The sequence below is a fragment of the Phoca vitulina genome, unplaced genomic scaffold (assembly GCF_004348235.1).
Source record: "Phoca vitulina isolate PV1807 unplaced genomic scaffold, GSC_HSeal_1.0 scaffold9, whole genome shotgun sequence".
In the NCBI taxonomy this organism is placed as follows: domain Eukaryota; kingdom Metazoa; phylum Chordata; class Mammalia; order Carnivora; family Phocidae; genus Phoca; species Phoca vitulina.
In genome coordinates this window covers 46006687-46030289 of record NW_022589712.1, presented here as the reverse complement: position 1 = coordinate 46030289, position 23603 = coordinate 46006687, and the positions used below count along the sequence as shown (strand labels likewise).

The 23603-nt window shown below is 35.8% G+C and overlaps 1 pseudogene; it reads right to left on the bottom strand.

The window, feature by feature from the left end:
• Positions 1 to 3567: 3567 nt before the first annotated feature.
• LOC116634715 lies at positions 3568 to 4732 on the bottom strand (annotated as a pseudogene).
• Between the last annotated feature and the right edge of the window lie 18871 nt (positions 4733 to 23603).

The window sequence follows — 23603 nt, the reverse complement described above, 5'->3', positions numbered from 1 at the left end:
AAAGAAAGAAAGAAAGAAAGAAAGAAAGAAAGAAAGAAAGAAAGAAAAAGAAAGAAAGAAAGAAATTTCATAGATCCTCTGAAGAGCTTTTCCCTTCATGTAGCAAGCACAATAAATCTAACTTTATTTATTTATTTACATACATCACATATATACTAAAACTCTTAGTCCCCTGTTGTAGTAGACTGAATAATGTCCCCTCAATAATGTTTGTCCTAATCCCCGGAACCTGTGAATAAATTACCATATCCAGCAAAAGGGACTTTTCAGATGTGATTAAGAATCTTGAGATGGGAAGATTATCTTAGATTATCCAGGTGAGTCCATTATAACCACAGGGATCCTTATAAGAAAGAGGCAAAAGAGTCTTACACACACAGAACACAATGTGATGCCGGAAGCAAAGGGACAGATAGAGAAAGGGACATTAGAAGTTGTCATGCTGTTGTCTTTGAATATGGAAGAAGTATTCATGAACAAGGAATGTAAATGACTTCTAGAACTGGAAAAGGCAAGGAAACAGATTCTCTCCTAGGGCTTCCAGAAGGAAGCAGCCTTGTGAAACTATTTTAGACTTCTGACCTCCAGAACTACAAGATAACAAATTTGTGTGGTTTTAAACCTCTAAATTTGTGGTAAATTTGTTGTAACAGTAATAAGAAACTCCTATTAAGGTGATTCCTTACCCAAATGTGTACATATGTATATGCATGCACATACTTTCAGAATCAACATGCCAATGTTTTAATATTAATAACTACATGATCACAAAAATCAGTTTAAGGTTTTTTTGTTGGTTTTGGGGGGGTTTTGTTTGTTTTTTGCAGTTTGTTTGACCTTAAGATATAAATCTCATGAGGATGTATAAGTCAATTCCTTATTTTAAATTTCTATTTCAAGTTCCTCTATTTAAGCCACAATGTCATACAGTTAGGTTTATTTGCCTCATTTGCTTACAATTTTTAGAGGTTGTTTTCTTTGTCTCGTTTTGCTTTGATGTTGTTTCCTAATTATGCAAAATAGTTCCATGTTTTCAAAGTCAAATCTAAAATACGAGATACTTTAAGGAAAGTCTAAGGGATATCATCCCTATCCCTTCCGCTCTAGAATATTCTTTTTCGAACTAGGATTCCCACTTATATTACTGGCCTTGACAAAATGACATTTCTTTTCTGCTTTCCTATCTCACAACATGGCCTTCTTCCTCATTTTTTTTAACTGTTATTTCTTGTTTTTCAAGGGAATTGTACCAAGAGTGCTATTCCTTATTCTCCCTTTTATCCTCCCTCATAAACCAAATCTTCTATTATTAATATGTCCAGTGATGACTTCTTTTATCTCTCACCTTTTTATTAGTCATCCATACAGCATTTTAACAGCTATTGGTACAGTAAATGCAAATGTATGAAAACTGGTTACATGGTTTGACAGTGTCATTCAATTTAACAAGTAATCTCTGGGGGTGAGAGATATGCCGACCTCAACAGAATTCACTCATCCCTGAGTAAATAGGAATTGGATATTATCTATTTCACAAAGAATACTCTTTCTTGTTTTTACTTTATAAGATTTATTCTTTACACCTGTCCCAATAGGAACAAACTCTATCTTACAATATCTCCCATCCTTCCCAGGCCCTAGCTTTTTAACGTTAAAAGAGAAACTGGAGTGTGCTTTAAAATGATTGTTTGAATTCTACTTTCATTAACTTCTCTCTTTTTGTTTTATGTGTTTCCTTGTTTTTTTTTCCTCTTTCACAAAGAGAGATTTGTTCACAATTTAAACAAATGAAATAATAAATAATTTATTATATCTGTGAAAGTCTCAACAACTTCTCCAATACATTATCTTTCTTAATCTTGTATATTCTACAATAATGCCATAATTTATTCTGCTATCCAGGCTTAGAATCATCAATCAGCAGCCGCATCACATGCCATATACATATATACTATGAGCTAATACTTACACACACACACACACACACACAAATCTCTACAAAATAGGTATTATTATTCCAGTTTTACCAATGATATGACTGAGAATTAGAGAAATTTAAAAGTTAAATAGTTGAGAGAAGGCTGCTGGAATATCAAACAGTAGATATCACAATTCAAACAAATGTCTCATACTCATAAGGCAGTAATTGTGCCAAAGCCACTAGGTTTTTTTAGTTTAAATTTCGAATAATAAAATTTTGTTTATTTTTTAAATAGCATTTCTTAAAAAAAGAAAACAAAACCCTTTCATTCCATTCTATGTTTAGAAACAGTTCAGTTCAATGGTTAGTGGTACATGTCTGGAACCAGACTGCAGGGGTCCCAATCTCAGCTTTGTTAAATGCGTTCAACCTTGACCAAATTATTTGTAATTCACTTAGACTATCCTTGCATATAAGATTCTAATAAATGTTAAATGTTTTTATTCAAGCAATCATCTCTATATTTTAAATTCTCACTATTTTCCCCATGAATTAGGTCAAAATTTTACTGCTATCCTTGCCTCCAGTCTTGACCTGGCTCCCTTTGACAGAGCAATCTTCCACAAAACACAAACACAATTTCATCGTTTACTTGAATTTTTATTTGAATGATTTCTGGACCTCAATTAACAGACTATGAGGATTCTATCTGATCTTTAATTCTTTACCCAGGCCAGGACAGAGGTATGAGTTACAGTCAAATTTTAGTGAAAGAATTCAATAGCAACTCAACTTCTGCTCTTTCAATTTTCTGTAGAAGAAACAACAAAGCCCCCTCTCTCTTTTCCCAATAGGAAACTTTTCTTATCATCTTGGAAACATTCTTATATCTTTTTTTTCTTATAAAGAGTAAAGAAAAAACCTCTCTCCACAGCATGTGACTTTCAATTACAGCTTTTATTTATCCTTTAAACAGATACACTTATATTCTTAACATTTTTGGTATTTAAAGTGAACTCTCCCAGAAATAAGAACCTTGTGTTAGATAGCTAATTTTTCTGGTTATCTAACTTTTGAAAATATTTCTATTTTAATGAAAAAAATACATCTTTTTACACAACTATTAAGGAAGGTTTATCTCTTCAAGAAAAAAAAAATCCCTTTTTAAAAAAAATTAGAGTGGTGGGGGAGGGGCAGAGGGAGAAGGAGAGAGAGAGAATCTTAAGCTGGTTCCACGCCCAGCACACAGCCCAACGCGGGGCTCTATCTCACGACCCTGAGATCATGAACTGAGCCAAAATCAAAAGTCAGATGCTTAACTGACTGAGCGACCCTGGCGCCCCAAGAAAAATCCATTTTAACCACTCTGCCAAGGTCCTGTGTGCTCTTGCCCTACCTGAATAGTTAATAAAATCTTCCACTACTCTTTCTTCAACTCTCTACTTTAAACAAAGCAATTGTCCACTTACTTTTCCTCAGAGGATCTTTGCTTTATTGTTATATCAGTTCCTAAATGTGTGATCTGATTATTCTCATATATTGCCTTGTACTACTTATACATCTACACTTTATTTTCTTAAAGAGAAGTAAGCCTTTATCTCCTTGTCTCATAAATAAGTTGGTTGAGTTGGTTGCTTTTTCGGTGATCAGTCAAAGAGACCAAATCCCAGAGCCTCACGGGATTCCTCTGACTCTTCTTTTGTTTCAACCTTGCCTGGGGCAGCAGCTGCAGAGCAATAGTCGGAGCAGCTGTAGTGGCAGTGGCCACAGGAATGGCTGCCACCGGAGTAGCAGCCAAGAAGGCCTTGATCTTTTCAGCAGGTGAGCATGTATAATCAGCTTCCACAAAGGCAGAACCCATTTGTATCCACTGATAATAGAACAGGGTACTGATGCAACAATGGGACAATCAGTCTGCAAATATACACTAGCAACATGGCAAGAACCCTCCAGGAACTAAGAATGCAGTTTCTTCTGTGATGCAAGCACTTCAGGGTTGTACATGCTGCCGTTGTCAAACGCCTGCTGGATGATCAGCCCAAAGGAGAAGGGGGAGATGTTCAGTAGTATGGCTTTGCTGGCTCCCACTTTGTCTCCAGTCTTAATCAATTGCACATCACTCAGTATTTCAGTGGTTCCCCTGGAGATTTAGGAATGGTGATTTATAAAGCCTGGAAGGAGGAGGACTTCTTTAGCACCATATGAGTGTTCTGGGCTGGTACCTTGACCTCCTGTGGGGTTATGACACCAGCATGGGCAGCTGCTGGCACCTTATTGTCCAGCAGCATGACCTGATCTCAGTGAGGTCCTTCTTGGTGAACACAAAGCCCACATCCCCCTGGATATGAGATGACAGTTTCTCCAGAGCTGGGATGTTCTACAGATGCCCTCAGCTGGCCTTGCCAATCATGGTGCTCTTGCCGGTAGCACCACAGCCTTCCCGAGAAGGGACATCCCAACCTGCTGCATCTGCTTGGAGCCCTGTTGTCTACTCCCGCAATGAAGCATCTTGGATAATCATTGAAAAGTTAGAGGATCTGGGGACACCTGGGTGACTCAGTTGGTTAAGCGTCCAGCTCTTGGTTTTGGCTCAGGTCATGATCTCATGGGTAGTGAGACAAAGCCCCGAGTCCGGCTTCCCACTCAGTGGGGAATCTGCTTGAAGATTCTCTCCCTCTGCCCCTCCCCCCACTCACGTGCACGCTCTCTCTCTCTCATAAATAAATCTTAAAATAAAAGAAGTTGAATGATTTTAAGGAAGTAGTTGGATTTCCAGGTCTCCATGTCTTCCCTGGATATCACAGCAGTGCATCAGGGATTGCCACACAGGGTTTAACAACAATGTTACTCTCATGAGGATGCCTAGTGAGAGGCTTATGTATCTATATTTTATTATCTCAACAGATTTATAAACTCCTTGATAAAACTCCTTGAGAGACATGTATGGACATTCCTTCATAAGTGTGGTGCTTTGAATATAGTATGCACTGAATTAATAGTTATTAAATGATCAATTGAATGAATTCATAAATACTTCAAGGAATATGTTGAACATAGTGTATGTTCCCATTATTTACTGATCATTTGTATGTAAAAATATAAGTCTTTTGAATCATCTCAAATTTTATGTGTTCCCAAGTATTCGGCTGTCATGGAAGGATAGTTACATGTCAGAAATACAAAGCCTTCTCCATTCATATAGCACTGATACAAACGTCCAGTTTGTAGCAAATTACTAATTTTTGACACATTTCTATCCTATTATTTTCCATTTGCCTTAAACTACAGAAAAATCCCTTCATAATATGTTACTGAAACTGTCTTTTCAGTTTTTTTCTTGTGAATGCACATTTTACAAAAATGGTTGCCCATATGATCACATTGCTAGACCACTACATAGACCCAGAACCCTGAAAGTGACTCATGCAAGTAAGGAGTCAAAGCTTAACCTTAGTTTTAAAATAATGTGCCTTTGGGCTTGGCAGTCAAGTGAGAGGTCCTGAGTGGAAATATAAATGTGGGATTGGAGATATACAGGTGGCATACATAACAATGAGTTCAAATGAGGTGACAAGAGTGTGGATATGAGTTTGGAGAGAGAGAATCGAAAAGGAACAGGAACTAAGCCCAGGGGGAGAGCAGAGGGCTCCAAAGTTAAGAGGTAACAAAGATGGTGAGGAATGGGCCAAGAGGCATGAGAAGGAAAAAATGATGAGAAGGTGTGAAAAATAAGCTGTGAGTCAAGTGAAGAAGGTTATTTTAAGAAGGACATATTGTGTCAAATGCTGTTGACAGGTTAAGCAAGAGGAGAACTGATATTTGTCCATAGGATTTAGCAAAACAAAGTCACTAGTAAGGAGTAAAGTTTCAGTGGAGTGATTGGAGATTAGTGTGTTGGAGCTTGTTGAAGAGACAATGTGAGAAGAGGGATTAGAGAGAGTGAAGGTAGGTAACTCTTTTGAGGACTGTTGCTACAAAGGGAAAAAATCAAGCAGTAGCCATTTGGTAGAGTGGCTTCAAGAAAAGGTTTTGTTTCTGAGAGGAGGAATGAAGACATGACATATATTTTATGTTACTGGAGTCATGTTCTCTTTGATTCAAGAAGGAATGGGATCATAATGCCCGCAGAGAGAACTGGATTTAGATATGACCATGGATAGCTCAATTATGAAAACAGACACATTGGCAGAGCACCTGGATTGACTTCATATGGCAATGATGGCCTTGGCATTGTCTTTGTTTTAGAGTTAATTAAAAAAGCAAGCTTATCAGCTGACAGAGTGGGAATGTTAACAGGTATTGGGAATTTAAGGTGATGACATTTGTTTAGGAGAGTGGGAAAATCAGTAGACTAGGGATATATTGAGTTGGGGATTCTTGTCTCTGTGTTCAATAGATGTTTGCACTTACCCCTATTTTAGCAATTTTCATATTGCTTTGCAGTTGTGTTCTGTTTGTTTGTTTTTTTCTCATGAAAGTGTGAATTCTTCCAGAGCAAGAATAATCCTTGTTAGTAACCTGTCTGCTACATTAGTTTTCAGCATTTTTGGTCCAGAAAAAAAATAGTATGCACTTATTCATATGCTCTGTTGAATATTTCATAATCCATCAATGTGTGTTCAGCCTCTTCAAAACCATAAAACAACCCTTGAAGAGAGTATTATTATTATTACCCCCAATTATACTCCATAGGTGCAGAGAAATGTTGGTTAACCATGGAGTACAAATCAAACAATTGGTTTGGCTCATAAGTTGACAGAGCTAGTTAGTGTCAGATGCAAACTCCTAGTTAGGCTTCTTTAATAGACAAAAAGTGCTCTCTCAACAAATTTAACTGCAGATGTAGACATTTATTATACTAGGACTCCATTGTAACACTGACTTCTGTGACTCCAATATAAAATAATTCTACCTTGATCCCAACAGCAAAATATAGAATGTCTTTGTTCTAATCACTTTCATCTATAATAAAGATTGTTAAATGCTTAAAATTGAAATGTAATGTTAGGAAGCAATAAAACATTCTGCTGTTTTATAAAACCACCCCTGGAGGTTGGCTGCACTTACTAATTTCCTTCTCTTTAACATTGAAGGCAAAATATATATAACATTTCTGCCAAAACTCAACAATAAGACTCAATTTTTACATTCCTATAAAGCAGCAAAAGTCACAATCTTAACTCTCAGATCCATTGAGCAGTCCAAAATTAGAAAGAAAAAAAAAAAAACAACTGTTGACTACATTCTTATAATAGGGCAGATTTCAATACAAGCTGTGACTGGATGAGAAGGAGATAGGTGGTGGTTCACAGCACAGAATCTGGAGTAGACTTCCTAAGTTCAAATCCTAACTCTGCCACTGAACAGCAATCTAAATTCTCAGGGTAAAGAATAACATCTATAACAGAGGACTAACGTGAGTTTAATGAATCAATACATGTAAAAAAATAAAAAACAGCTTAAAACAGTGGCAAACATTTAATAAACACTACATAGATGTTAAATAATGCAAACAATCATGTAATTTTCAGGGATTTAATGGTGATACCAATAATTCAAAATAAAAATTCTCATTTCTTCAAATCATCGGAATGCATAAACTTTGGGGGAAAAAAGTCCTTTTGAAAACATCTGCCAGTGATTGTCCTCTCAGTCAGCTACACAGCTGTTCTGCTTGGAACTCCCTTCACTATCATACTTAGAATTATTTTACCTCTCTTGTGTTGAATTGTCTTTTGTATTGAATTCCCTGTTTTGTGGATGCCATGTTTTCTTCACATTTGGTTTATACCTTCATAATAACAGAACAAATTCTTCACCAGTTTGCTAAGAAGGAGTACACAAGAAGTAAATTTTTAAAAACATTCCATGCTTTCAAATATCTCTATTCTTTCTTTATTCTCGAGTGGAAATTCAGCTAGATGTAGGATTTGGTTGGAAATTATTTTCCATCAGAATTTTGTTAGCATTGATCTATAGTCTTCTAGCTCTGATTTGCATTTCCCTGATGATGAGTGATGTTGAGCATCTTTTCATGGGTCTGTTGGCTCTATGTTGAGCATCTTTTCATGTGTATGTATGTCTTTTTGGAGAAATGTCTGTTCATGTCTTCTGCCCATTTTTTTTTTTAAGTGAGGGAGGGGAGAGTCAGAGGGAAAGGAAGAGAGAAAATCCCAAGCAGGCTCCATGCCCAGCATGGAGTGCAATACAGAGCTCAATCCCACAACCCCAAGATCACGACCCGAGCCAAAATCAAGAGTCAGATATTTAATGGACTGAGCCCCCAGGCACCCTCCTGCCCATTTTTAACTGGATTATTTGGTTTTTTGGTGTAGCATTGTGTAAGTTCTTTATATATTTTAGATAGTAACCCTTTATTGGATCTGTCATTTGCAAATATCTTCTCTCATTCAGTAGGTTGTTCTTTTGTTTTGCTGATTGTTTCCTTTGCTATGCAGAATCTTTTAATTTTGATATAGTCCCAATAATTTATTTTTTGCTTTTGTTTCCTTTGCCTTAGGATTTTTATCTAAAAAAGTGTTGCTATAGCCGACTCAGAGAAATGACTGACTAGGTTCTCTCCTAGGATTTTATGATTTCAGGTCTCACATTTAGGTCTGTAATACATTTTGAGTTTATTTTTTGGTGTAAGAAAGGGGTCCAGTTTCATTCATTTCCATGTAATTGTCCAGTTTTCCCCAAACCATTTCTATGTGTGTCTTTTTATTTAAAGTGGGTTTCTTCTAAACAACATATAGTTGAGTCTTTTTTTATCTACTCTGACAGCCTCAGTCTTTTAATTCATTTATTTAGACTATTGAAGTTTTAATTATTGATATAGTTGGATTAATAGTTACCATATTTGTTAGTTTTCTTTTTGTTGTCCTTCTTCTTTGTTCCTATTTTTGTCTTCCACTCTTTTTGTGCCTTTTGTAGTTTTATTTTAATTTTTTTAAGATTTTATTTATTTATATGAGAAAGAGACAGAGCACTGGGGTGGGGGGCAGAGGGAGAGGGAGAAGCAGACTCCCTACCTCCCCACCTGATGCGGGGCTCGATCCCAGGACCCCAGGATCATGACCCAAGCCTAAGGCAGATGCTTAACCAACTGAGCCACCCAGGTGCCCCCCTTTTATAGTTTTAAATGAGCATTTTATGATTCTAATTTTTCTTCTTTTTTCTGCATATCAATTATATTTCTTTTTTTGCCCTTTTTTTAGGGGTTGCCCTAGAATTTGCAATATACATTTGCAACTAACCCAAGTTCACCTTCGGATAACACTATACCACTTCACAGGTAGTGCAATTACTTTATAACCAACTATTGCTAATCCCTCCCTCCCATCCCTGTGTCATTGCTGTCATTCAATTAAGCATACATACTCAAATACATTGTTGTTATTACTTTGAACATATTACTGTCTCTTAGATCAATTAAAAATAAGAAAAATAAAAGTTGTTCTTAAATTTTACCTTCAATTATTCCTTTTATGGTAATCTTCCTTTCTTTATGTAGATCTAAGGAATACTTGTCATTTACATTCTTTGAGGAATTTGATTAATATTTGTCTCCCTTCCAGACAGTTCACTCTAAGAAACTAGGATCCATATACTTTACTTATTATCATCTCATTAATTAATTAATTTTACCCTTTTTCATTTCCCAGTACTAAGCCCAAAGCCTGCAGTAAGTTAAAATCCAGTACATATTTTCTAAGAATGAAACACATGTAAACAAAATACTTTGTACAGAGGGTAATGGGAAAAGCAGTAACTTTAGAGTTAAAGGATCTGTGCTCCATTCCCAGGGCTAAACTTTATAGATCGTGACTTCAACAAGTTAATTAACCTCACTGAGCTCAGTTTCCTCATCAGTAATTTGAGTATAAAATTGCCTGCCACAACTTACTGGAATGTTGTGAGATATCCTCAGTGAAAATGCTAAGTCTAGTGCCCAATCTATAAAAAGACCTCAGCAAAACACTGGCTCAATCTGTTAAGTCATTGGAAACCAACTTGTGAAATTTGTTGCTGGGGTCACTTGGCCTAGAGAGTGTTGATCAAATAATTAATTATCCTACACAAGCTGGTGATATAAATCAGTTAATATACATTTGCAGCATTCACAGCTTAAGACTTAGCAACTGTTCAGGTTGTTAACTATGAGTGTGTTTGCCAGAAGTATTGTTTGCTGTGAAGTGTACAGAACCAGTGACTCTTGCTGCACAGTCTTCATTTTTCCTAGAAAAAGGTAAAACAAGAAAATTTAATTTTGATTACAAAGCAAAAAAGGCATATTACAGAAAGATGTTTATATTGGCAAGTTCAGGTCTTATTTTAAGCTTATCACAGGAAATATCTGATAGTAATTTGCTTGGAAAAATGTTAGATATCTTGCTTGCCAGAAAAGTTCTGCTAGATATATGGAGTAAGACAGTAGAGATGGAAGAATTGCAATTTTCAACAAGTCACGAGATAACCTGGAAACCTGTCGTGGCTATCTCCAGGGAGAATCACTCTGTAAATAATGGAGTCAAAGGTATACACAAAAAACAAGAATGTAAAATTTCTTATAAAAGGTGACATTCAAGGAGCTAACCCATAAATTAATGCAAACACCTGAAGCTCTTCATGTATACAAAACGTTTGCGAAGAAGTTTAATATTATTCTCTATTAGAAAAACTTCTACATTTAAAGGTGGTTGTACAAAAGCCTGAATGTGTTTCGACCTAGAAAATTACTTCCAATAAAGAAATATTTTCAGTATGGAAATTTGTATACAAGGCTGTTCATCAGACTTTTGTTTCAACAAGTAAACTGGTGAAAAAACTAAGTATCCAACAGTATGAGATTGGATTATATATCCAAATAACTTAATTCCATAATACTATATAACCATTAAGTTTATGCTGCAGAATATTATTAATGGCAACAGAAAATGTTCATGATGTTAAACAGAAAAAACTTAGCAATAATATCTACAGTCTGATCACATATAAATGCAATCACACACACACACATACATACAAATATGGTAGCAATTTTAAGTAATATGACATTTTGTAATAAGAAGATATTACTTTTGTAACTAGAAAAAAAGTAATGCAACATATATATGGATGTTTGTTCAGCAGCATTTGGAAAAGAATTTAAGCCTAACATGTGCCACATAAAGAATCAGTTGCACAAAGAATCAAAGCTGGAATAACACTGACAGAAATAATAAACCTGAGCAGGGGCCTCAAAGGCAGATAGTAAACAGGCATTATCTACCTAACTTAATTGGGCTGGATCAATGTTATCACAAAATCCAAAGGAGATTCAATTTTAGATCCAGGCTATATGGTTTGTACCCCCAGAGATTTAGGCTTATCAATTGCAGAATAATTAGTGATTTGAATCCAAAACCCCATGTCCACAGAGAAAGGAAAAGAGAGTATGGAAGAAAACACAAGAGCATAAATCTTGTCATCACCCTATGTAACCAGAATATCACGGTTTTAAGAATAATATTACAAAAACAAAGCCAAGGTTGATTATTTTACCATGTCATTTTCTCATAAGTTGCCAAAATAGAGATTATTATCTATCATTCAATTCAATTGTTATTTTACACTTAGAAACATGAAATAAAAAAAAACTGCAACATGCTTTATTCTTATCCTAGGAGCATATGCTTCTAATGTATCCAATTGATAAAAGAGGTTTTTTAGAAAAGATAAAATATTTTTCAGAAACTTTCTAAATATGATATTCCCCTACACATCAATTTATTCATTTATTTATTCACAAACTTTAACTAACAGTGATGTTCTGGATACTATGCAAACTGCAAAGGGCAATAACAGTACTAAGTTTATAGGGTTTTTGTGACTATTACATGAGAGTCTGATATTTGGGAACTGAAATGGGACCTGAAATTTGGGACCTGAAATGGGACCTGTAGTAAGTTTTAGCTACTAGTCCTACTACTACTAAAACTCCACTCTTAAACTTTATTCTTGTAAAGGATGAAAAGTATAAGGCATATTTCCCCCCCAAGCTACTTGTTATATTGTACTATCAGTGAGCTTCTCTTAAAAACAATGCTGGATGTCTCCATATGATTCAAACATTGAAACAGCCTGATGGTGTACTAATTACATGAACAAAGTACTCCTCCAGATATGTTGTTTAAATGATGTCAAAATGTTAAATTGTTAAATTACACACAAAAATGCCCCAAGACAATCCAAATTTAACATCATTTTGTCATCTTTAAACATTAAATTATGAAATTTTACCTATTCAATGCGTCGACAGCCCATAAGATAGAGTTTTGATAAGGAAGATGGAAGGAAGAGAATGTTTTTCCTAACTCACAAAGCTCAAATGTGATTAATGAACCCCTCTGGACATTTGGTGCCTCAGCAAGGTATGCATTTTCAGGAGACGTTACCAAGAGTTACACTGTGTTTCCATGAGCCTGCATGCTGAGAAGCAAACCTTCTGGCATTTCAATGTAGCAATGTAAGAACACAGGACAAATTTTCTAAGCATAATAAAATCATGGAGGTTTAGTGCTAGATAATTCCCTTTTCACAACATACTACTTTGCCCATAGTGATTTGTTTTCCACATTTTATTTCATATGTTTCAGATGGTCTCATTTTGAATGATTCATGAACAAGTGATTGAGAAGCCTTCCTTGGTTTCCTCAGCCTAGTAAGTACACCTGATAGAAAAAGGTTTCTGGAATAGCCTTGCTTAATCTATTCTAATATATTTAAAAGATAATCCAGAAATAATTAAATAATTCAAAATGAACTTAAAATTAGCTAGATCATCTATGGGATGCCTATGAAGGAATTAAAATTATTATTATTTTTTAATGATTTTATCTATTTATTTGACAGAGAGAGATAACGAGAGCAGGAACACAAGCAGGGGGAGCGGGAGAGGGAGAAGCAGGCTTCCTGCTGAGCCGGGAGCCCAATGCGGGGCTCGATCCCAGAACCCTGGGATCATGACCTGAGCTGAAGGCAGACGCTTAATGACTGAGCCATCCAGGCACCCCGAAGGAATTAAAATTGTTAAGAAAATATCTAAACATACAGAAAAGCATGATTAAAATATTAGTTGTAACTTTTTTGTATGTTTTAAATTTTTCTTAGTGTTGTTTAAAAAAAGAGTTGGTAATAGCAAAAATAAGCATAGCAAAATATTGATAGTTTTTTCTGTTTTATTTTTATCTTATTTTAATTCCAGTGTAGTTAACATACAGTATTATATTTGTTTCAGGTGTACAATATAGTGATTCAACTAGTCCATGTCTTATTCATGTTCATCAACATAAGTGTACTCTAGTTCCCATCACCTATTTCACCCATTCCCTCACCCACCTCCCCTGTGGTAACCCTCAGTTGTTTAGTTATAGTTGTCTGCTTTTTTTTTTCTTTGCTCATTTACTTCTTAAATTCCACATATGAGTGAAATCTTATGGTATTTGTCTTTCTCTGTCTTATTTCACTTAGCATTATTCTCTCTAGATCCATCCAATTTGTAGCAAATGGCAGAATTTCATTCTTCTTTATGGCTGAATAATATATATATTATCAGATCTTCTTTATCCATTCATCTATTGATAGACACTTGAGTTATTTCATAATTTGGCTATTGTAAATAAAGCTGGAGTAAACATGGAGGTGCATATATCACTTCAAATTAGTGGTTTGATATTCTTTGGTATACCCAGCAGTGCAATTACTGAATAGTAGGGTAGTTCTATTTTTAATTTTTTGTTTTTGAGAAAACTTCCATATTGTCTTCCACAGTGGCTACACCTGTTTGCATTCCCACTAACAGTGCATGAAGGCTCCTTTTCTCCACAACCATATCTGCATCAACACTTGTTGTTTCTTGTGCTTTTTATTTTAGCCATTCTGACAGGTGAGGTGATATCTCATTGTAGTTTTGGTATGCATTTTCCTGATCATAAGTGATGTTGAGCATCTTTTTATGTGTCCAGTGGCCATCTGTATGTCTTCTTTGGAGCAATTTCTGTTCAGGTTTTCTGCCCATATTTAAAAATTGGATTATTTTTCTTTTGGGTGTTAACTTTTACAAGTTCTTTATATATTTTGGATACTAACTCTTTATTGGATATGTCATTTTCAAATATCTTCTATTCAGTAGATTGCCTTTTAGTTTTGTTGATTGTTTCCTTGCTGTGCAGAAGCTTTTTATTTAATGCAGTCCCAATAGTTCATGTTTGCTTATGTTTCTCTTGCCTCAGGAGACATATCTAGAAAGATGTTGCAGCCAATGTCAGAGAAATGAGTGCCTGTGCTCTCTTCTACGATTCTAATGGGTTCAGGTCTCACATTTAGGTCTTTAATCCATTTTCAGTTTATTTTTGTGTATGGCATTACAAAGTGGCCCAGTTTCACTCATTTACATGTAGCTGTCCATTTCATTCATTTTCTCCCAGCACCATTTGTTGAAGACACTATTTTTTTTCCATTTCATATTCTTGTCTTCTTTGTCAAAGATAAATTGACCATATAATCATGAGTTTATTTCACAGTTTTCTATTCTGTTCCTTTTCTAGTCTGTTCGAATGATCCTACTTTTGTGCCAGTACCATACTGTTTTGATTACTTCAGCTTTGTAACATAGCTTGAAATCTAGAATTGTGTTAACTCCAGTTTTGCTTTTCTTTTTTAAGACTGCTTTGGCTATTCAGAGTCTTTTGTGGTTTCTTACAAACTTTAGGATTGTTTGTTCTAGTTCTGTGAAAAATGCTGTTGGTATTTTGTTACTGATTGCATTAAATCTGTAGATTCTTTGGGTAGTATGGACGTTTTAACAATATTTGTTCTTCCAGTCCATGAGCATGAAATGTCTTTCCATTTCTTTGTGTGGTCTTCAATTTCTTTCATCAATGTTTCAGGTTTTCAGAGTATAGGTCTTTTACCTTCTTGGTTAGGTTCATTCATAGGTATTTTATTTTGGGGGGGCAACTGTAAATGGGATTGTTTTCTTAATTTCTCTTTCTGCTGCTTCATTATTAGGGTATAGAAATGCGGTGGATTTCTGTACATTGATTTTGTATCTTGAGACCTTACTAAATTCATTCATCAGTCCTAGTAGTTTTTTGGTGGAGTCTTTAAGGATTTTTTATATATAGTATCATGTCATCTGCAAAAAGTGAAAGTTTTACTTCTTCCTTACCAATTTGGTTCCCTTCTATTCCTTTTACTTGTCTGAATGCTGTGGCTAGGATTTCCAGTACTATGTTGAAAAAAAGTTGTGAGAGTAGACATCCTTGTCTTATTCCTTATCTTAGGGGAAAAGCTTTCAGATTTTCACCATTGAGTATGAGGTTTGCTGTGGATTTTTCATATATGGCCTTTATTATGTTGAAATACATTCCCTCTAAACCTACTTTGTTGAGGGTTTCTTATCATGAATTAATGTTGTACTTTGTCAAAATATTTTTTTTTACATCTATCAAAATGATCATATGGTTTTTGTCCTTTCTCTTACTGATGTGATGTATCATGTTGATTGATTTGTGAATATTAAACCACCTTTGCATCCTGGGAATAAATCCCACTTGATCATGGTGAATGATTTTTTTTAATGTTTTGTTGAATTTGGTTTGCTAAGATTTTGTTGAGGATTTTACATCTATGGTCATCATCAGAGATACCCGCCTGTATTGTTTTCTCTCTCTCTCTCTCTTTTTTTTGGTGGTGTCTTTATCTGGTTTTGATATCAGGGTAATGCTGGCCTCATAGAGTGAATTCGGAAGTTCTCCTTCCTCTTCTATTTTTTGGAATAGGTTGAGAATAGGTATTAATTCTTCTTTAAATATTTGGTAGAATTCACCCGTGAAGCCATCTGGTCCTGGACTTTTGTTTGTTGGGAGTTTTTTGACTACTAACTCAATTTCCTTGCCGCTAATTGATGTATTCAAATTGTCTATTTCCTCCTGCTTTGGTTTTGGGGTTATATGTTTCTAGGAATTTATCCATTTCTTCTAGGCTGTCTAATTTGTTATGATATATGTATGATGTATGTATATGATGTATATGTATGATATGCTATAATATTTCATAGTATTCTCTTACAGTCCTTTGTATTTCTGTGGTGTCAGTTGTTATTCCTTTCATTTCTGATTTTATTTGAGTTCTCTCTCTCTCGATGAGTCTGGCTAACGTTTTATGAATTTTGTAGATCTTTTCAAAGAACCAGCTCCTGGTTTCATCAATCTGTTCTATTGTTTTTTGTTTGTTTGTTTGTTTTTCAGTTTCTGTTTCATTTAGGTGCTACAGTGCCCTGCAGTGTGATGTCCCCTGTTTACGAGATCCTGGAACTTCGGGGGTGTGTGCACCCTGCTTCTGGGCTAAGCCCCCTTTCCCTTCAGTACAGTCATCTGCAGTGGCTTTCTTTGCCTGTGTGAGCAGTGTTTGATCCCTGTGGTATTAGTGGGCCATCCTGGGGCTGCCTTGGGCTTGAGTTGAGTAAGACGGAGCATTTTCCAGAGATACGGTAGCACCAAACTGCAGGGTACTTTCCCTGTATTGTCCCCTGAGAAGCTTTCACTGTGGGCAGGGACTGAAATCAGACCAGCCCTCTGTCCCCAGCCCACTGCTGGGGCTAGAGTCAGGCTGGTCTGTGTGGTTTTCTTTCCCTCTCCCCAGGGTAGGAGTACTTTTGGAGTGGTGCTGGCCCCTGTTGGGACTGCTTGCACTCTGCTGGGCTTGTGGGCTTGATTTGAACAGGCCCTGGCCACCAATGTATTGGAGGGGGCAGATTCCCAACCTGCCTGGGGGTGGGGCAGGGTGCACAGTCAGTCTTCTGGGAGAGGGGACAAGCTGCTTCCATACCAGGGCGGCTTAGGCCAATCTGCAAAGCATGCACGGGCAGGTGTGCAGTGCCCATCAGAGGGGACGTACCACTGACTCTGGGACCATGCTTGATGGGGCTGGTTTGCAAAGTGTTTGGGGTGGGGCACACAATTTTACTGAGGTACATGTGGGTCTTCCCCAAGAGGGGATCTGTGGCCACCACCCGGGAACTAAGACCACCCCCAACCTCCCCCCCCCCCCCCGCAAAGTGCACCTTCAGGAGACAAAGTGTTGGCAAGGCTTGCACTGGCCTTCTCGGGGAGGGGACCTGCAGTGCTGGGACTGAGGCAAGCCTGGCTGGAGGAGGCAGACCCTGAAGCCAGGGGGGCAAGGAGGTACAGTGCAAGCAAGTTAGGTAGTGAATGTCCGGCACCGTGCTGCTTCTTATGGGTAGCCAGTGTGTTCACACCGGGTAGAAGGGGCAGGAAATGGAACCTGCACCAGCTCCTTTGTTCCTGGAGGAATCTCCCAGAGATCTCTGTCCCTCTGGTACAAGCTCTAAGATTAGTAAATAACTCTCCCTCCCATATGCCCCCGGCATTTTTCAAACTGCTGCTTCTATGCTATGTCTCCTCTGGCTGTTCTGCTGTTTCTTGAAGTGTGAGGAGTGCCTCCCCTCACCCACCAGGCTCCCCCAGAACCGTGCCCACTGATTTTTTAAAACTCCAGGCTTTAATTCCTGCTGGCTATAAGAACTCACACCATTCGGCCTCTCAGGTTTTCAAAGCCAAACCTTATGAGGATTCATCTTTCCAGAGCGGGCTCCCTGGTGTATAGTCTTTTCCTCTCCCCTCTCTGCTCCAGCAGGTCCCTCCCACCAGTGGACAGTCCCGCGATCCATTTGTCACCCGACTGCATCTCTGCCCTTCCTATCCTCTTTGATATGGCTTCTCCTCTACATTTAGTTGTAGAATTTGTTCTCCCAGTTTTGGGGTCATTTTCTGGGTTATTTCCACTGATGTGTATGTAGGATGTTACTTCAGGGTCCTTCTACTCTGCCATCTTCCTTTACTCTCAAAAATGTTGACAGTTTTGAAGTTAGATGAAAGGTGCATTTTCCATTCTTGCTTTATCTATCCTCCACTCATATTTTTAGAAATATTTTCAGAATTGTATTCCTGGTGTATTTCAAAACAAAATGCACGCTCCATATCAACTCACCTATAAATACTTCAGTATGCATCTCAAAAACACAGAGAATTTTCTTAAATTATCCAATATCATGATCGCACTTAAAATTAATAATGTGCCTTAATATTGTCTAATTTTTAGCCTATTTTCAAATTACCCCAAGTGACAAAAATTCTCCTTGTATAGTCAATTCATTCAAACTAGGATCTAGACAAGTTATACAGTCACTATATTTGATTCTTATGCTCATTTTAGTATTTTAAGTGACTATCAAGCCAAAAACAGTTTTTTTTTTCTTTTTCTCTTTTGCTTATCTGTTGTAATTTTTGTATGCAATATTCTTTTGGAAACCACATTAGAAATCTAGTGAATGCCCCACATTTTGTATTTGACTGATTGCTCCTTTAGTATGTCATTTGAGTTGTCCCTTTAGTTCATGAATTTCCTGTCATTTGGATTTGATTCATGTTCTTTTTATTTTGTTTTGTTGGCACAATAATACTGCGTAGGATATGTAGTGTATTTGATATTACATCCTATCAGTAGACATATACATTTTGGTTTTCTCACTGCATGTTAGTGATGTGTAGTGATGTAATATTGGTTAATGTATTCAGAATGACAGCAAGACTATGTCAATCTAAAGTTTCCAATCGACCTTTCACCTAATGATTTTACTATCCATTGATGACTCGCTTGCATCAATTTTTCATTAAGGGTGAAAATGGTGTTATCATTTCTTCTGCATTTTTTAGATGGAATTATTGTGTATAGAACTTTCCCTAATTCATTCAAGCTACTTGATTACCCTCAATACAGTTCATACTGGGTATCAAAATGAATGTTGGAGTTTTTTCTTGTTATTATTGATGTTTATTGTACTGAGTTGGTGCTCTAGTAATCCCCAGTGGTGTCCAAGAAGTTTTATTTCTACTTTCTTCTTATCATTATTTTTTAAATGTTTATTGTTTTCATCAATATAGTTATTCTTTTTTAGTTTTCAAGTTGCACCATGTTGGCTAGAGGACTTCAAGTTTATCCATCTGTTCTTTTGACACACTGCATTAGCCTTTATGGCATCTTTCTTTTTTATTTTACATTCTAGGTTCATCTGATATAGTTCTTAACCCATAATTATAAACAACCGTTTATACAAGGCATACATTTATCTATATTTTTTTAAGGTTCAGAATGGTATTTAGAGGTCAGTCTGAGTGTTAGGGGTGGATTGCTCTTTCATTGTAATTAACATTTTCTTCCAATGACTAAAGATAGGAAATAGTTTTTAAAAGAGAGTAATAATGTTCATACTGATATTTCAAATTTAACCTTAAGATTAGAGAGCTTTCACTTAACACTTTTTCTCTTACGCTGAAAATCTTTGCTCCTGAAAATGACTTTTTAAATCTCTTTTACAATACACATGTAATTATGTCTTAATAACTGTATCAGTATTATCACTAATAGTAAGATGATTGCATGAAGCTACGTTTTCTTTATAGCTAATTTTATCTTTAGAGTAAAAGCCTGCTATTATTCATAGTAAAAATACTATGCTCTAAATTTAGCAGGAGCAACTCTTTGCTGTGAGTAGTTATGTCATGAAACTGACAAACATTTAGATTTGTTTTGCCTCACTTTTAATTTTTAGAGATTTTAAATTTTTTATTTGGTTTTGTTATTTTATTTTGTAAAACCTTCACATGATTTCAAAGATAAACTATAAATTTGACAAGCTTCTGATCTCAGTCTTATCCTTCTCCCTTCCTTCTTGCTCCCTTTTCTTCTCCTATGGTTAATCTTTTCATGAGCTTTATGTTTTATTTTTTCATTGTTTCCTTTTCCAAATTTAAGCAAATGAAGTATACATATTTTGATCCCAGTCCATTTCTTACACAAAGTATACCAAATTACGTACCCTGCTATGCACATATACACTGAACATCACTCCATACCAGTGGGCAGACAGCTTTCTAAATTTTTTTACAGCTTCATAGTTCACTGTCGTATGTATGATTATTTATTCAAGCCATTTCCTACTAATAGACATACGGCTTATTCTTAACCTTTTACTAGTCTAAATAATTTTAACAAATAATATTATATATAAACTACTTTGTGGTTTGCTAATATACCTTTGGGATGGATATCTGGAAGTGGAATTGTGTGGTCCAGTGTTTGATATAACTTTGCTAAATTTTGCCAAAATCTCCTCTGTAAGAGTTGTAACACATTGCATTCTTGTTAGCAATATATAAGAGTGACTATTTTGCTACGTACTCACCAACATGATATATTCTAAGACTTTTTGTTTTGTTTTTGTACCAATCTGTGTGGTAAGAATCTCAGTTGTGTTCTATTTGCTACTCTTTTTATGAGTGAACTTAAACATTCTTCCATGTTTTTAATGGATATTTGTGTATTATTTTCTCTAAGTTATCCATGTTATTTGCAAATTTCATATTAAGTTGCTCAGTTATATTTTCTTTTCATTTCAGAAGTTGTTTACATTTTAGAGATATTAGTTCTTTGTGATATAAATTGCAATTTCTTAGTTTCCCATTTGTCTTTTGACATTTGTTAATTTAAATTTGTATGTTTATTTAATCAAATATATTATTCTTCTTTATCATTTCTTATCAATTTTGAATCATAATTAAGGTTTTTATTATAGCCCGGCATAAAATAATTCACCCATGCTTCCTTCTAGTGCTTGTATAACTAATCTAATGATTTAAAAGATTAACTAATCCTCACTGATTTTCCATGTCAACTCTTCATAAATTATCAAATTCACTTAGATTTATTTCTGAGATTTTCCTTAACTTTCATTTGTCCATCTATTCATTCCCTATTTTAGCCTTAAAGGCCTTATCATATATATATTTTATTAATCTTTGCTCTTTTTAAAAATAAATTTCTTTTTTTTTTAATTTATTTATTTGACACAGAGAGAGCACGCACAAGTAGAGGGAATAGCAGGCAGAGAGAGAGAGAGAAGCAGGCTCCCCACTGAGCAGGGAGCCTGATGTGGGGCTCCATCCCAGGACCTGGGGATCATGAACTGAGTTGAAGGCAGATGCTTAACTGACTCAGCCACCCAGGTGCCCCTTAAGATAAATTTCTTAATTATATATACTTGTTTAATTTTTCCAGCTTTATTGAGATATAATTGACAAAATTGTATATATTTAAAGTGTACAAGGTGATAATTTCATATACATATTCACAAGGTGATAAATTCATATACATATACCATAATCAAATTAAATAACCCATCCATCATCTTACATAGCTGTCTTTGTGTGTGTGTGTGTGTGATGAGAATGCTTAAGATCTACAGTCTTAGCAAATTTCAAGTATATGATACAGTGTTATTACCTATGGTCATCATGTTCTACATTAGATTCTCAGGTTTTATTCTTCTAATAATTGAAAGTCCGTACCCTTTAACCAACACCTCCCGTTTCCCCCACCTCCAGCCTCTGGCAATCACCATTCTACTCTCTACTTCTATGAATTCCACTTTGGTTTTTTTTTTTTTTTTTTTGGATTCCACATGTAAGTGAGATCACACAGTATTTGCCTTTCCCTGTCTGGTTTATTTCACATAACATAATGTCCTCCAATTTCATCCATATTGTTGCAAATGCCAGAATTTCCTTCTTTTTTATGGATAATACTCCATTGTGTGTGTGTGTGTGTGTGTGTGTGTAGACCACATTTTCCTTATCCATTTATGCATCAGTAAACACCAGTTGTTTCTGAAACTGAGCTATTGTAAATAATGCTGCAATGAACATGGGGGTGCAGATACCTCTTCAGAGTAGTGATTTTGTTTTCTTCAGATATATATTCAAGAGTGGGATTGCTGAATCATATGGTAGTTCTATTTTTAGTTTTGGGGGTCCCTCCTACTGTTTTCCATAACAGCTGTACCAATTTACATTCACCAACATTGTACAAGGATTCCCTTTTCTCCATATCTTTGTCAATACTTGCTATCTCTTATCTTTTTGATGATAGTCATTCTAAAGGCTGTGAGAAGTGATATCTCATTGTGGTTTTGATTTGCATTTCACTGATGATTGATGATGTTGACCACCTTTCATGTACCTGTTGGCTATTTGTATGTCTTTTTTGAAAAAATGCCTATTCAGATCCTTTGATTTTTTTTTTTTAAGGGAGAGAGAGAGAGAGGCAGGGGGAGGGGAAAAAGGAGAGGGAGAGAATCTTAAGCAGGCATCATACCCAGTATGGAGCCTGATGCAGGGCTCAATCTCACAATCTTGAGATCATGACCTGAGCTGAAATCAAGAGTTGGACGCTTAATTGACTGACCCACCCAAACCCCTTTTGACTATTTTTAAAATTGGGTTATTTGTGGTTTTTTTGCTATTGAGTTATATGAGTTCCTCATATATTCAGATATTAACCTTTTTTTAGATATGTGGTTTGCAAATATTTTCTTCCAATCTGTATGTTACTTTTCATTTTGTTGATTGTTTCCTTTGCTGTGCAGCTTTTTTCTTTGGATCATAAAGAAATAGTAAATCTGAATAGACATGTAACGAGTAAGGAGATTGAATTTGTAATAAAAAGTCTCCCAAGAAAGAAAAGCCAAGGACCAGATGGCTTCACTGGTGAATTCCGCCAAACATTTAAAGAAGAATTAATGCCAATTCTTTTCAAATCTTTGAAATAATTGGAGAGAAAGAAATACTTCCAAAATAATTTTAGAGGCCAGCATTATCCCAATACCAACACCAGACAAAGCACAGGAAAAGAAAATTACAAGCTAATATCTCTGACGAGCATAGATACAAAAATCTTCAACAAAATATTAGCAAATTGAATTTAACAACAAATTAAAGGATTATACACCATGAACAAATGGAATTTATCTCTGAGATGCAAGATGGTTTCACATACTAAAATCAATAAATGTGATACACTACATTAACAGAATAGAAGATAAAATTATATAATTATCTCAATAGATGCAGAAAAAGCATTTGACAACATTTAACAAAATTTCATAATAAAAACACTCAATAAACAGGTATAGAAGAAATATAATTCAACATAATAAATGTCATATGTGACAAGCTCATAACTAACCTCATACTTGTTGGTGAAATGCTAAAGCCTTTTTCTTTAAGATCAAAATATCTCTAAGACAAGGATGTCTACGCTCACCACTTTTTTTTTTTAAAGATTTTATTTATTCATTTGAGACACAGAGATAGAGAGAGAGAGAGAGAGCATGAGCAGGGAGAGAGGCAGAGGGAGAAGCAGGCCCCCCGACGAGCCAGGAGCCCGATGCGGGGCTCGATCCCAGGACCCCGGGATCACAACCCGAGCCAAAGGCAGATGCCCAACCATCTGAGCCGCCCAGGCAGCCCCTATGCTCACCACTTTTATTCAACATAGTACCCAAAACACATGCAACAAAAGCAAAAATAAACAGTGTAAGGACTACAGCAAACTGTATCCTTGATTATTTTCTATATGAACTTTAAAATCAACGTATATATCTTCAATTTAAAAAAGAACTGCTCTTCTTTCTAGTTGGATCATACTGATTTTGTATATCAATTTGGGAGAATGAAGATCTTAGTGAAACTGAGATTTCCAAAAACATAAAATTCCTCTC